We start from the raw sequence: 17,565 nt of genomic DNA on the forward strand, positions 1-17,565 counted from the left end.
TTCGGCAAAGTCTGTTGCAACTATGCATTGGCAACAAGAAAAATTTATTTTAGTCAGTCTGGTTTGGTAAGTCCGAACGATTATTTTTCTTAATAAGTACGGTTAACAGTTAAACAAAAATTTTGTTTTGGGTTATTAAGAGGGTATAATGTTTTATTATATAAAACATTTTGGAAATCAATTGGAGGTTTTTAAATTTTTTTTTAATTTTGAAAATATGTAATCATTTAATTTCCTTTTTTTTGGAAAAGTTCAGAAACTTTGAATAGACGTAAAAAATTAGCGGCTCAAAATATCCTGTAATTTGTACAGAAACGCATACACTATATGTTTGGCTATGTGCTACTGTATAAATTTACTGCTACAAACTGCTACACTTAGGCTATTGATTATGTCGAAAAAAAACAGGGCAATAAGGAACTAAGACGTTCACGGGTTTTTATTGCAGGAATTGTTCAATTTGTTATAAAAGAACATAAAACCGCGGAGTGCTATTAAATGAGAGGCTGGAAACTGAAGATAGGGGTGTAAAAGCCCCCTTTTTGGTTTTTCCAATATATCTCATCAACCGAGCAAAATTTTAATATATTGCTCTCAAAACTTTTTGTAGAGAATTGAATTTCCCATTAGAATAATGTTTTTTAAAAATTGAAAAAAAAAATTTCCATACCAAAATAGTCGAAACAATCATAAAAAAAATATCAAAAAAATCGATTTTTTGAGTTTTTTTGCTTTTTTACTTGTACATTTTTTTTGGGTTGAGATAGACATAAACATTGCTCCAAAGAAAAAAAGAAGATTAAATTTCCTTCAAAATTCTGTACTCACTAAATTTTTTCATTGAAAATTAACCGAAGTATGGCCATTTTAATATATCTTTTTTTCGCATTTTTAGTTTTACTCAAGTAAAACAGAAACATTTGAGGGGAAAGTACGATAACTTAAGCACCAAGAACTGATAATGAGATTTTGTAGAGGGGTTAAATACAATCATTGTTTACTTTGGGAGGGGGGGTCTATGTCCCCCCGTTTTGGCGGGAGGGGCAATTTTCTAAAAAAAATACTTAAAATAAAAAAAAATTATTAAAAAACAACGGCAACACTTACAGTTCTGATTGATACTTTTTTCAAAAGCTAGAATTATAAACTTAATATTAGTTTTAAAATGAAGTTATTTTAATCAATTGTTTTTGAAATACTTGATTTCAAAGTCACAACTTGTGAAAAAAAAGTTTAAAAAGCACATTGAGTACAATTTTCACAAAGATTGTGGAATTCAATACGAAATTGATCGACAAAGTAAACTGCCTTAATTGATTTCTTATCAAATCATGAAAATCATAATGTTATTATGCCTTCTACTTTTTGAGAAAATTCAAAAATAGACAAAATACTTTCTTTATCGGAATCACTGGTTTATTTCAAAAACAATTGATTAAAATAACTTAATTTTAAAATTAATATTAAGTTTATAATTCTAGCTTTTTAAAAAAGTATCAATCAAAACTGTAAGTGTTGCCGTTGTTTTTTAATATTTTTTTTATTTTAAGTATTTTTTTTAGAAAATTGCCCCTCCCACCAAAACGGGGGGACATAGACCCCCCCTCCCATAGTAAACAATGATTGTATTTAACCCGTCTACAAAATCTCATATTCAGTTCTTGGTGCTTAAGTTATCGTACTTTCCCCTCAAATGTTTCTCTTTTACTTGAGTAAAACTAAAAATGCGAAAAAAGATAGATTAAAATGGCTATACTTCGGTTAATTTTCAATGAAAAAATTTTGTGAGTACATCAATTTGAAGGAAATTTGATCTTCTGTTTTTCTTTGGAGCAATGTTTATGTCTATCTCAACCCAAATAAAATGTACAACTAAAAAAGCAAAAAAACTCAAAAAATCAATTTTTTGATATTTTTTTTATGATTGTTTCGACTATTTTGGTATGGAAATTTTTTTTTCAATTTTTAAAAAACATTATTCTAATAGGAAATTCAATTCTCTACTAAAAGTTTTGAGAGCAATATGTTAAAATTTTGCTCGGTTTACGAGATATATTGAAAAAACCAAAAAGGGGGCTTTTACACCCCTATCTTCAGTTTCCAGCCTCTCATTTAATAGCACTCCGCGGTTTTATCTTCTCTTGTAACCCATTGAACGATTCCTGCAATAAAAACCCGTGAACGTCTTAGTTCCTTTCTAAATGACATAATCAATAGCCTACACTATTTTTAATGATTTTTTAAAAGCGTAGATCAAACCATAAAAAACATTTTTGTGTAAATAAAAGTTTTTAAATTTTTGTTTTATTTTAATTTTTGGACATCTGTCCCGTATAAGATAAGAACAATTTAAGGAGTGATTCTTGGGTTTATTCTAAGAAAAAAAATTGGTTTTCAGTAAAGCTCTATCTGCAAAGTTGCTACCACGTTACGATGATTAAAGAAAACGGTTACTTTTATATACCTTTACTCATATTAATGATGATTTCTGTGTTAAAACAATTGGTATAAGCAAAGTTAAGATTTTTAGAAAATATGTTATTTATTTTAGCTGCTTTTAAGAAATTTTGATATCTTTTTTGATTGCTCGGATATTAATTTTTAAAGTCTGTTCATTTTTTCTTGCCCATGATAATTTTTGACTGAGGCCAATCTTCTTCGAGAAATGTATTTTTAACAAAGCGTTTGATGTATTTATTTTTATGTAGGAAGCCAATAATAAACAAAAATGTTATACACAAGTTTACCAAAAAACTTATATGTACATTTTATGATACTTAGGAAAACCTGCACCAGGAAAAATCTTATTTTTTTATTAAGTCTTAAAATGTTAAGAAAAAAATGTTTTTTTTGTTGTTTGAGATAATTTTTATTTAAAGTGCAGTTACAAAAAATATTTAAAGTCCCTTCCTTGATTTGGTAAAAGTTAGGTCAAAGCATTGCATTTATAAGTTTCCATGAGAGTTTTCAAATTCTTAGAGCCTTATTTATAACTACTCTTTGAACATAATACTTCAGGGTAAAAGTATAGACTATGTAACCACATGAGTCTTGCGGTAAATATGCAGCATTATGTTATTCTATATTGCAAAAACTTGAGTCAGTATAAATTTTTAAAGATATTCAATAAAGCAAGGAACATGATTTTTTTGCGGCATCCCTTGTACAAAAGTAGCGGCCTTTTTGCTCTAGCAATCAAACCAAAAAAGAAAAAAAAAAACACTTTGTAGCAATGAACCAAACGGTACTGGCACAAAATCAACTGCAACTGCATAAGCCAAACAAAAGGAAATAATAACTTAGATTATCCCTCATCAGAGAAGAATTTCCGTATTTTAAAAATATTTATGAAATCAAAATTTGTGTTTTATCTTAAGAAATTCTATGTTAAGCTAATTTTGTACAAATAAATAGTGAAATGTACCTATAAATTGAAGAAAATGATTTTTGTCCAAATTTTTTTCAAAAGGCCGCACTGTGCGTCTGTGCGTCGCACTGTTGTCCAAAATGACTTATCTCGTTGCAAAAATCATAACTTTTGAACGGATTGAGGTAGCGGTACAGTTTTTTTTTTAATTTGAAGGAAATTTCCAGGGCTGTTACACCAATGAATTTCAAGAAAATTGTTTAGGAATCATCGGCCGAAAACCGATTTTCTTAAAAAAAAAAATATTTAAATTAAAATTGGTATGCCATTTTGTAGAAATCACTAATTCACATCTAAAAAAAGTTCAGATTACACTTTTCCATGATATTACGATTATAGAGAATGCCAAAAAAGTTGGTCCCGGAAGTCCGTCTGTCTGTCTGTCTGTATAAGGATCTACATCCTAAACGGATGGACCGATTGACTTCAAATTTGGTATGTAGCATTTTTTGGAGACCCTCCAGAGGTGTTTTTGGAATTAATTTTTTTGGGCCAAAAATAACGGTACTTGTCATACACCAATTTCAGTAAAGCTGTAATTGCTCAAAAACGGCTCCAACGATTTTGTTTAAAAAATTCAAATGTAAGTTTGAAAACAAGGTCTATCTTCTAATGAAAAAAATTTTTTTGGAAAATCATTATTAACGGTACCTGCCATAGAACGGTTTTTTTTAAATCCGATATTCTCCGAAACGGCTTATTCGATTTCAACGAAACTTTTTTTGAAGAAGCACTTATATAACTCAAATATAAGCCAAAAATAAAATTTCAAAAAAAATAATTTTTGGATTTTTAAAAAAATTTTGAAATTTTTTTTTGAAAAATAAAATTTTCGAAAACGGGACATTGTATTTTTTTGAAATTTTGTTTTTAGATGTGGATTAGTGATTTCTACAAAATGGCATACCAATTTTAATTTAAACATTTTTTTTAAAGAAAATCTGTTCCTTCTGCCTTCATTTTTTTTCAAAGTACAAAATCTCGGCAGTGCGCAAGCATGCGCAGCTAAATATTTTTATTTTGAATCAACAATTGATTGGTACACATACCCTATTCGGCTTAATGAATGGAACCGAATGGATTTTTTACGGTACCTGCCATAAAACCGTTTTTTTTCAAATCCGATATTCTCCAAAACGGCTTATTCGATTTCAACGAAACTTTTTGTGAAGAAGCACTTATATAACTCAAATATAAGCCAAAAATAAAATTTCAAAAAAAATAATTTTTGGATTTTTAAAAAAATTTTGAAATTTTTTTTTGAAAAATTAAATTTTCGAAAACGGGACATTGTATTTTTTTGAAATTTTGTTTTTAAATGTGGATTAGTGATTTCTACAAAATGGCATACCAATTTTAATTTAAACTTTTTTTTTAAAGAAAATCTGTTTTTGGCCGATGATTCCGAAACACCCTGTGAAATAATTTTATTGAAATTCATTGGTATAACAGCCCTAGAAATGTCCTTCAAATAAAAAAAAAAATTGTACCGCTAACTCAATCCGTTCAAAAGTTATGATTTTTGCAACGAGATAAGTCATTTTGGACAACCGTGCGTCGTCAAAAAAAAGCTGTACATGAAGCTGCAGCCTAAACGGGTAGACGGATTTTCTTGAAATTTGGTACAGATGATTTTTTCGTAATTTCCAAGGTTGTTTTTTTTTGTTTTTTAATATCTCGCTTAGAACATATACCTCTCATACAAAGTGTTCGAGGTATTGCAATTTTCTCGAAAACGGCTCTAACGATTTTGATTAAATTTGACCCACGTTATACTGTACGTAAATCTAACAAAACTGCGTTTTTAGTTTTTCTCAAAAAATACGTATATAGTGAAAATATGATATTACATTTTTTTTTAAATCGCTGATGTCGGCTCTTCCCGGGCATCGTTAATGAGTTATTGCAATTTTCTCGAAAACGAATCAAACGATTTTGATTAAATTTAACACACGTAATTTTGTACGTACATAAATCTAACATATTTGCGTTTTTAGTTTTTCTCAAAAAATACGGATAACGGAAATATGGCGTAAGAAATTATAAAAAAAAAGATTACATATTTTTGCATTTCTTATGAAATTCCTTTAAAAATCAAATTATAACCAATTCAAAATATTTTTCCAAAAAAGCGTTGACATAAAAGGTACTTTTATCATTAAAGCAAGTACGTGCGGCCCCAGTCGGGCATTTTATTTTGGTTGATAATACTGTTGCAGTTTAGCATTTTTTCGACTTGCTAAACAATAAGAAAACAAAAAAAAATGCAAAAAGCCTTTTAAAACAAGAGGCAGGGGTATAACTTTAGAAGAAAAATGTGTGCGTTCATTTTGAGCAGGAGTTTATTATAAACGATAACCGCATTTTCTGTGAAAATTCTCCTACCTACATATTTCTATTTTTAAAACATCACCGATTTTCTATAACAAAGTTCAACACGTGTGTGTTACGTTACCGATGTTAAAACTCACTTAGCAAACACATTACAACCATCATTTTTTATGTTTTATTGAAGTGTTGCAAAAAAAAAATACGGACTGAAAGCAAACATTATCCTTGGAATACGTACCATACACCGGGAGTTATAGTGTTTGCATTCGACAAGAAAATTCTTCCCACTCGCTCATAAACTATCTGTACCATAACGTATAGCCTTATATCGTTGCATAAACTTAGTCTCTCTCGCTCTCAGTCTGTATAGGTACGATAAAGTTTTTATATATGAGAGAAGAAAACATCCAGGTCGCCCAGGACCTAGGCCACTGTAAATGACCTTAGCTGTTGGAAATTTGATTAAATTTTCTCGCCCACAATATCATTCCAAGCCATTAGCCACACTCAATTGCTACTAGTATACCTTCAGTGCCTTAAAAAAACACCCTCCGGCATCGATCGATGAAAAACTCTTTAACACCGATAAATTATTTATTTAGCTAGAACATTGCACACAAGGGAATGTGCTAGGTATAAAAGTGCATGTGTTCTCCATTTTGCAGAAGCATAATCTGATACTACAACGACGACGGAGACAGCCTTAGTCATTTCAAATTTAAAAAAGTATGGTTTAATGGTGATACTATGACTCTGTTATATAAAATATGTATATGAATAGTTTAAGTTTTAGGAATTTTCAAAGTCGACTTTTCCGCTAAAATGGAACGGAAAATGGAACTGGGTATAGTCTTTTTCTTATTCGTAAGGTAAGGTTAAGGAAAATATCTCTGGACTTGACAGTACGCCCAAAATCACACTGAAGCTTCATATGAACATGAACTTTATTACAAAGAAAACAAAATTTGGAATAACAAAGCTATTATTACAAGACTATTATGACAGACTTCAAAGCAATGCCAGCAGAATTTCAAACTTCATTTCATGCTTACACAAAAATGTTTTTAGCAAATTAATAATATTAACTTTTTAAAGTCTGCTCGGAGCGTTTGAGTTTCCGAAAATCAAAGTTATTCAGCTCACATGGATTCCTTCTAAAAATAATATAGGAACAAGAAGATTTTTTGTCCACAAAGAAGCAATTCGCACAACGAATGTAACAAAGAGATATTATTTCATTTTATGAGAAACTTCAGAAAAATAGATGAATTTATGAATTTCTTGGATAAAACTTTTTGTATTTGCACCCGTTCTTAAGAACAAATTTAGAGAAAACAACGAATATATGATCTTTTAATTATCTATAACTTTCCACATGACTTTTTCGATAACTGCTTCCGAATGTAAGAAAACAAATATTTCCATTGCAAATTACTGGCAGCAACCAGAAATAAAAGAAACTTTTAAGTTTCATTTATGAATAAGACTTAAAAAGTCTCTTGTTTTGATGTATCATTTGATGGATTTCTAGGAAATTTTTTAAAATGCATTTTTTTAGTATTTTTTTTTTCGAAAATCCAAAAAAATTGATTTGAAATTTATTTTACCTAAATTCACAGCCTCTTTCTCTGTGAACTCATATCTTTAAACCAAAACTGAGATATCTAAGTACTTCCAAATTTAAGAAAAAAAATATTTCAATTGCAACTAACTCAGCAACCAGACCTTAACTTTTGGGTTTAATTTATGAATAGAGCTTAAAGACACTTTTCTTTTGATGTCTTACTCGTTGGATTTAGAGTAAATTTTTTAAAATGCATTTTTTTCTGGCAAGAGGTTTAGCTTAGATTTTTTTCGAAAAATCTAAAACAAACAATTATTTCAATTGCAAATAACTAAGCAACCAGATCTCAAAGAAACTGTTGGATTTAAGTTGAGATGAGATCTTCAAGAGACCTTTCTTCTGATTTTTCACTCGATGGATGTGGACGAGGGTGACAGAGTTACATCCCAAGTAACAATTTAGCTTTCATAAGGGTCAATGCAAGCTATTTTTTGGCTTGCATTGGAAGAAGGACAGGTCTTACACAAATCATTTTGGAGCTTTTTACCGAAATTGAATAGGAATTTCCTTCACAAGTTAATAGCTTGGGAAAAACAGCTAAAAATGTCCTTACGGAGGTCCTCCTGCAGAGGGTTTATCTAATGCACAAACCGGATTACTTGCGTAGGATGTTAAAATAAGGCCTATTAGAAGTTGTTATAAGATGTTGAATTTATGCATAAAAAAAGAATTTATTGAATTTTATTTCATTATTTTTATTTTATATGGTTCTTTCTATTTTGCATTTTCTACTTTTTATTTTATTTAAATTTTTTCCTATTTTGTTTTTTCTCCTTTTTTGGAAATTCCACTGCATTTTCTGTTGTTCTGAAATGATGAGAATATTATTTTATTTGGAAAAGAACACATTTTTTTATTTTCACATGGCCCGACCAGGAATCAATCCCACGTACCTCTGCATACACCGAAAAAAGAAAATTGATAATAACAGCTATCAAATTAACATTTTTCAGTGACAAAAGTCGTCCAACAATTAAAATATCAATTTTGATATTTTATCATATCATTTTGACATTTTTTAATTTCAGGTGGGATTATGAAAATTTCACTTTGACAATTAAAATATCAATGTTGACTAGATTTTACGTCTTAGTTTATTATAATGAAACCTATTTCTTTCCTTTTCATTTTTATTATTTTTATTATTTTAAGAATTTTCTTTCTTTTTTCAAAATATAACTGAAAGCGAATATTCTTTACAAAATAATGGTGATATTATTTTTTCTGTTATAGGTGATATTATTGTTTTGTTATTTTCTCCCAAACTATGTGAAGTAAAATCTTCGTGTCGATCAACTTTAAATTTACTTCGAAAAAACACAAAGCGCCTTTAAATTAGTACACATTAAGAATTTTTTATTTAATATTTTTCAATAATTTGGAATGAGAAATTGATATGAAAAAATGATAATAAAATTAGTGCTCTTGATACCCGGATACCCGAGTACTCGCCCGAGTACCCGGGTACCCGAGTTTTCGGGTATTACTCGGGTAGCCGGGTAAACGGGTATTCGGGTACCCGAGAAATACGGGTACCCGGTTGTTTAGTTACCCGAATACCCGGGTACCTGGGTACTCGGGTATCAAAAGGAAAAAAAAAAGGATTTGTTGGGAAAATTGTTGATTATTGTGCATTTTAAACGGTAATTAACACACCATAGGTATAAGATTGAAGGCAAAAATTAAATTCAAAGCAGTTCTCCAGTCAAAGCGAAGAATCGTGCGAAGATGCAACATCTGCATAGTCTCCATTCCTCTAGGTGGCCGAAGTATGCCCACCGAAGAAGGGTCCTTACCGTGTGCAAAGATACCTTCCATTTTGTTTATTTCGATTTTTATAGATTTCCATTAAAATTTTCTAAAATATTAAGTCAAAAAAAAAAAAGCAGAGAAAATGAGATTTGAAAAAAGCTCTCCTTGAAAAAATAAGAGAAAATTTGTTTTAAGTGGCTGCATTAAAATGTATAAATATTTCCACATATATGCTATGCACTTTTCAGATTAAAGTCTTAAATGAATTCTGATAATATTATTGAGCGAATATAAGCATAATATTACCAACATTTTGGCGAGAAATTGGAAAAAGTTACAAAAGAGTTTTGACATTTGATTAAAAAAAAAAATCGAAAAAAATCAATATGGCGTTTGAAGGTACACTTTTAACATAAGAACGCCGCAACCGATGTTAGTGTTAATATGGTCTTAAATTGTAGCTTAGAATATACCAATCATTTTTGGTTTTTGGTAAAAAAAAAATTTTTCCACCCATCATAAATCCCATGGCCCTAATATTCTTAAATCGAACACTTCTAAATAATTTACAGAAACAAATGACTTTATTGTACCCGGGTACTCGGGTTTTATAATTCATGAAACTACCGGGTGCCCGGATACCCGGGTACCCGAATACCCGGGTACTCGAGTAATACCCGAAAACTCGGGTACCCGGGTATTTGTGAGAACGGGTACTACCCAGTCGAAATCAAGAGCTCTAAATAAAATATCAAAAAAAATTTCCAAAATGTGACATTTAAATAATATCATCCTGATAATAAAAATGTTGTTTTAACATTTTAAATACCATAAAACACATTTTATAGAGAATTTTTGGCTGATATTTAAATAAAATGCACGACTGGGGTCGCACGTACTTGCTCTTGCAGTTCAAAGTATCGTTATCTTAAATAGCTATTGGAAATTTAAGATTTTGTTTAGTCGAGAAAAAAAAATCAAAAAATAAAGTTGCAAGTTAAAAAAATTAAAATTAAATTTTTTTTTTCAAAAACTTAAAAAAAAATTTTTCAAAAACTTTTTTAATTTTTTTTTTAATTTTTGACACTTCAAAATTATGTCTGTAAATTTTGAATAAAATTAACTCATGTTTTGATGAAATATATGAACTTAAAAAATATGTTAATTTTTGAAAAACGGCAACGCCATATATCCGTTCTCCGAATTTTTTGAGAAAAACTAAAAACGCAGTTTTGTTAGAATCAATAAGAGTATTGCGCACACCAAATTTAATCGAAATCGTTAGAGCCGTTTTCGAAAAATTTGCAATACCTCGAAAACGTTATATGGGAGATATGCGTTAAAATGGAGATATTAAAAAAATAAAAAAAAGGGGTCTAGGGAATTATGTAAAAATCATCTGTACCAAGTTTCAAGCAAATCCATCCATCCGTTTAGGCCCTAGCTCGATGTACAGATGGACGTACAGACGCACAGACGCACAGACGCACAGACCGACGGACGGCATGACGAAAACCACTTTTTTGATCTTCTCCATAATCGTAATGTTGGTTTTGATTAAAACCTCGATTTTTTTTTTCTACACGAAACCAATACTTGCCCTATAGAGCAAGTAAAAATGTTAATTTGATATTTAAATAAAATGCACGACTGGGTCGCACGTACTTACTCTTGTAGTTCAAAGTGTCTTTATCTTAAATATCTATTGTACATTTAAGATTTTGTTAAGTTTCGAAAAAAAATTTTTTTAAATCGAATGTTAAGAAAATTAAATTTTTCAATTTTTTAAAACTTTAAAAAAAAATTTTATTTTACATTTTAAAATGAAAAGAATGGGAGCGGGTCATAATTCTGCTTGTCAAAATTCTGTACGACAAAATTCTGTGGGGTCAAAATACTGTAATACCATAATTCTGTACGTCATTATACTGTAAATACAAAATTCTGTACGTCAAAATACTGTATCAACAAAATACTGACATGCAAAATTCTGTTTTGTAAAATTCTGTACGACAAAATACTGTATATCAAAATTCTGTAAAAATGCTGTAAAACGATATTTTTTTACAGCATTTTTACAGAATTTTGATATACAGAATTTTGATGTACAGAATTTTGAAATACAGTATTTTGACCAACCAGAATTTTGCTGTACAGAATTTTGACTTTCAGAATTTTGCTCATACAGCATTTTGCACATACAGAATTTTGACATACAGTATTTTGGCATACAGTATTTTGAATACAGAATTTTGCAACATACAGCATTTCGACCCCAACCCGAAAAGAATTAGTTGTCTGTAAATTTTGAATAAAATTAGCTTATGCTTCGATTTAATATTATGAACCTAAAAAATATGTCAATTTTTGCAAAATGGCAACGCCATATTTCCGTTCTCCGAATTTTTTGAGAAAAACTAAAAACGCAGTTTTGTTAGGATCTATAAGACCATTACGTATATAAAATTTTATCGAAATCGTTAGATCGGTTTTCGTGAAAAGTGCAATACCTCGAAAACGGTATATGGGAGGTATGCGTTTAAAAGGAGATATTAAAAAAATAAAAAAAAACGGACCTAGGAAATTACGCAAAAATCATCTGTACCAAGTTTTAAGCAAATCCATCCACCCGTTTAGGCCCTAGCTCGATGTACAGATGGACGCACAGACGCACAGACCGACGGACGGCATGACGAAAACCACTTTTTTTTATCTTCTTTATCATCGTAATGTTGGTTTTGATTAAAACCTCGAATTTTTTTTTTCCGCACGAAACCAATACTTGCCCTATAGAGCAAGTAAAAATGTTAAATTGATATTGGTTTTTTTTTCGGTGTACCAACCCAGCACCTTACCAGTAGACCATGCTCGAATATTAAAGATGAGTGAAAAAATGGAGCTAATTAAAACCTCACAATAAAATGCAATGTTTTTTTCTAATGCGTTACAAACATTGCACATCTGCATGATAAAAACTTTGCATACTTACAGGTGAAAAACATTGCATACTTCCAAGATGAAAACATTGCATACTTACAAGAACCTCTTGGAACAGGTCTTATAAAAGCCTTCTGTCACTTAAAAATACAAGGCTTCTTTAGAACGGTTCAAACAGGTCTTATAATCTTTTTTAACTTATATTTACAAGGCTTCTTCTAAACACTTCTAGATAGCCTTAAGGAGACCTCTTTTTTTTCCAAAATGGTTGACTTGCGTAAGTAAGCCTTAAACTAAACGTATATAAACTACAGCTTGTCGAATCGAACAAAATGGACCTTATGCAAGTAAAATTGTTACTTGGGATACCTGGTCAGAAAGCTGAAAACGAGTGCATAAGATGTTTGGCGCATGTAGAGCCTATGAGTAAGTAAAAAATACTTTACCCATTTTCATATAATTTTGATCACCTGACAATCAGGTCAAGTACCAAAATACAGATTTAACTAAATCATCTGTATTTTCAGAATTTGGTTCTAGAAAATTCAGTTTCTTAGGAACAACTTTCTCAGTATTTTTCTAACACTTAAAGTGATTTTGAGCCCTAATTGAGTTAAAATCAACTCGATTAGTGTAATTAGTTCCAGAGAAATTGTTTGCAAATATTTTGAAATAAGTTATTTACATGCCCAGAACACGAGAATAAATTGAAATTTAAAATTTAAACATAATTTATTAATTATTTTGAAAACAACACTGCATAAAACAAACTAAATGTAGTGTGTATACATATAAACATGTTTTTATAAACATTCTGGATAATCGCTTTGCTTGTTCCATTGCACCGTGATCATAAACTGTAACCAAACTTTTCAGACCTAAACAAAGCATTCAGTTGTATTATCTCATTATAAAATTCCAAATTATTATTTTTCCAAACTTCAGAAACATTCAAGCATTCTTTTTTACTTAAACAACTATGTATTTATTTCTATTCAAAACCAAACATGTAAATAAAGGATGTTCTTTTGTTTTCAATAAAATAATTACACAAAATAAATTCCACCAAAACATTTCAGTTGTAATTTTGCCAAATTTACAAGGCAATTATTGCCAAGTGCATATGAGAATACATTTATTCTAAAATTTAAATCATTATTTTAATTCCAGCACACTACCAGATGCTTTTTCTGAAGAAGGATGGTCAGCAATTTATTTGTAAAGTTAATATATGTACATAAAATTTAGAACAATATTTCTTGAGAAGTGTAAAGTTATTTTTAGTTTATGAAACAGCTTCACAAGTTCTCTCAAAACAAACATTTTTTATTTGCATATTTAGAAACAGAAATAAACTCCAGAGAAAGAAAATGGTGTATTTTTCAATTTTATATTCCAATTAAATAATATAAAGACAAATATTGACAGAGTACAGTGGGCATTAAAGTGGAAAATGGGATGTAAATTGACGCTTTATAAATTTATTTATGAAATTTGAAGTACTTTGACCTTTTTCTTAATAAAAAAAAAAAAAAAAATAAGTCTATTCAAAATTTGTGATAGAAGAAATGGCAAGGGCAATTATTGCCACAAAGTGTTTTTCTATATCATAACCATTTTGAATTTAATCACTGAAAGATATATTTAAACACGCCCAGGAAGAAGATATTTTTTCCAAGGGAACAAATTGTAACATAGAAATCGAAATTGAGGTGGTTTAGAACCCAAACTATTAAATAGTTGCGCGCAACGGGGGTTTTTGCTTGTATTTCAAAATCAAAAGTGAAAGTTAAATCGGTTCTTGTAAGTTTCTACTAAACTCTCATAATTAAAAAGTTGCAGCACTTCAATATAAAGTAGGTACATATGCAACATTTTAAAATGATGATTTATGACCAAAATGTTTTGCTTTATAATAAATAACACCGTTTATAGGTGATATGCCATCCATGTTTGAACTTTAAAATTTCAGGAAGGTAGTGCCACAGTCATAGTTCCTACCTAAATGGATCAGCGGAAAATGTAGCCGCATTAACTGTACGAAGTTTATAAAACTGCTGGGCGGGCAGACTATTTCCGAGCCTTTTTCCAACTTCCGGTTGCGATTTTTAGGGTCACTGAAAATATTAAGTATAATTAGTAGATGATTCCCGGTAGATTGCAAACTAAATGGCTGGACAGAAAAAATCCGGACCCTAGTATTTGTCCGACCATCTAAAAATAATGGCATTTTTGTTGTTGGCCTGCCGCATCTCTTTGAGCTTGATTAGTAAACGAAACACAATAGTTTCTTTGAGGTCCGGTAGATGGGTTATTTGAAATCAAAATCATTGTTTCTTACATGTGGGATCAAAGTCTCGAAACAAGTTTTGGTTTTAAGATATGAGTTTATAGTTAACTGGCATATAAATCAAAAATGTCCTCCAAATCTATCGAGTGAGACATCAAAACAAAGAACTTTTTAAGCCTTATTCATAAATGAAACTCAAAAGTCTTACATTGAAAATTTGTATACAAACTGCTTGAAAAAAATGCATTTTACAAAAATACCTCTAAATCCATCGAATACAGCATAGAAAAAAAGAAGATTCCTTTACGATCAATTCAAAACATTTTTCGAAAACATATTTCTAAAAATATTAATTTTTTTATTTGAAAAATCAAAATCATGTCCATAAAATGTTTTGAAGCTTCGTTTCCAACTAATTTATTTTGGAAGGGCGTACCAAATTTTATTTTGTTTTTCTTTTTTAATCTAAAAATTCTTTCTTAAATTCTGACCAGAAACCGAATCGGATATTTCTACTGGTCATCATTCAGAAAATTTTTTTCTTTAATTTCCAGTTTTTATGAAATTCTTTAAAAACCAAATAAAAATTATTCTTTTGATTTTTATTATAAGGGGTATCATAATAATAACTCAAATAGCACAAAAGTCTAAAATACACCAAAATATTTGGTGTATTTTTTGCACTTTCGTGATATACATTTTCAATGTAAAAAATACACCATTTTCTCGTATATAATAAACTCCGGTGGTTAAAAAAATATACCGATTTTTGGTGTATAAATGGCACTAGTGGTATATTAAATGATCTGGTTTTTGGTGAAAACTATCCCTTTGAAATTGAAAAATACACAATAAATCTTTGGATAAAATACACCATTTAAATTATTCTGATTTAAAATTTGAACCAAAGTTTATTTTTTACCTCAAACAATGAACTTTTGTTCACTTTCATAATATTGCCATAAATATGAATTTGTTTGCCTAATTTAAAAAAGAAACACATTCTGTCTACTAATTTTAGATACTTCCCCCTCTAAAATTCAAGCGCCTCAAAAATATCAGTGAATTAATGATTTTTTTGTTCGATTTTAAAAATCAATTTTTTTCAAAAATTATAATTTTGTTGTTGTTTTTACATTTTTTTAGAAGAGTTCTTTTATAATATAATACATATACCTAATCCAAAAAACCAAGAATGCGGGATAATTAGGTCAATAAATATACTATTATAGTAAAAAAATTATTTGCTGTCTCCTTTTTTTAAATGGCGGCCATTGAAAAATATGGCGTCTCCCACTTATTCATTCTGGTGAATTTTATGTCCACAGGGTGTGCTTCCTACACCAAAGAGAGTGTACAAAATATACCGTTTTGGTTGATTTCAGAATCGGATAATTTTATGCACCATTAAGGGTATATTATAAAAACAACTGAATATCGGTGTATTTTTTGCACAGAATCTTAAAAAAATGTTGAAATTTTGTACAGAAAAGACAGTGGTATAATTTGTACACCACTAATTTTGAGAAATACACCATATTTTTTCAATTTCCTCAATTTTACACCAAAATTAATGAATTTACACCAATTTATACACCAGTGTGCTACTTGAGAATAGCTAGTTTTTAAGAAAATATAAGGCGTATTTTTTGTTTAACGGTTTTTCAAAGTTTCCTCAAAAAGATTTGAAAATATTTCCGCATATTGAAGGTTTATTTGTTGTCTTTAAAACAACGTTAAAACAACATGCATTTTTACTATCGGTTTTTAAATTTTTGGGAATATCTTAAGCACTTTTTAGTTTTTTACTTGCGATATAGGTACCAAATATCAAGTTATGCATTCGTACAAAAAAAAAAGTTGAGATAAAATTTTTCCATGACATAACGATGATAGAGAATGCCAAAAAAAAAACAATTGGAAGTTTTAAGACAATGTCTATCTTCTAGTGAACGTAGAACCGTTTTTTTTTTTTAATCCGATTTGCTCCGAAACTGCTTATTCGATTTCAACGAAACTTTTTGTGAAAAAGCATTTATATAATTAATATAAGCCAAAAATAAAATTTCTAAAATAATAATTTTTGGATTTAAAAAAAAAAAATTGAAATTTTTTTTTTTGAAAAATCAAATTTTCGAAAACGGGACTTTGAATTTTTTGAAATTTAGTTTTTAGATGTTGATAAATGATTTCTGCAAATTGGCATACCAATTTTATTTTTAAACTTTTTTTGCAAAAGATTATTTATAAAAAATTAGATTTAAATAAAACGGCTCTGACGATTTTGAAATTTTTTTTTCTAAAAATGTATCTTAATATATCAATCAAAACTGCATACTTATTTTGGAGGGCAATTTGATTTTAGATTTTGTTTTATTTTTTTTAAACGAATTTTATGTTTTTTTTTTTATTTTATATATTTTTACTTGCGATATAGGTACTATATAATTATCAAGTTATGCATTCGTACAAAAAAAAAAAGTTGAGATAACATTTTTCCATGACATTACGATGATAGACAATGCCAAAAAAGTGGGTCCCGGAAGTCCGTCTGTCTGTCAGTCTGTCTGTCTGTATAAGGAACTAGAGCCTAAACGGATGGACCGATTGACTCCAAACTTTCTATGTAGTAGTTTTTGGAGACTCTCCAGAGGGGTTTTTGGAATTAATTTTTTTGGACCAAAAATAACGGTACCTGTCATACAAAAATTTCGGAAAAGTTTAATTTCACGAAAACGGCTCCAACGATTTTGTTAAAAGAATTCAAATGTTAGTTTTTAAACAAGGTCTATCTTTTGAAGAAAAAATTTTTGTTTGAAAATCATTATTAACGGTACCTGCCATAGGACCGCTTTTTTCAAATAGGATTTTCTGCAAAACTAATTATTGTATTTCAATGAAATTTTTTATACAAACGCATTTATATAATTTAAATATAAGCCAAAAATAAAATTTTGAAAAAAATAATTTTTGGATTTTTAAAAAAATTTTGAAATTTTTTTTTTGAAAAATCAAATTTTCGAAAACGGGACATTGAATTTTTTTGAAATTTTGTTTTTAGATATTGATTAGTTATTTCTACAAAATGGCATACCAATTTTATTTTTAAACTTTTTTTTCAAAAAATTAATTATAAAAAATTAGTTTTTTTAAAAACGGCTCTAACGATTTTGAAAATTTTTTTTCTAAAAATGCACCTTAATA

Source organism: Episyrphus balteatus, chromosome 2, assembly GCF_945859705.1.
Source record: "Episyrphus balteatus chromosome 2, idEpiBalt1.1, whole genome shotgun sequence".
NCBI classification, from domain to species: Eukaryota; Metazoa; Arthropoda; class Insecta; order Diptera; family Syrphidae; genus Episyrphus; species Episyrphus balteatus.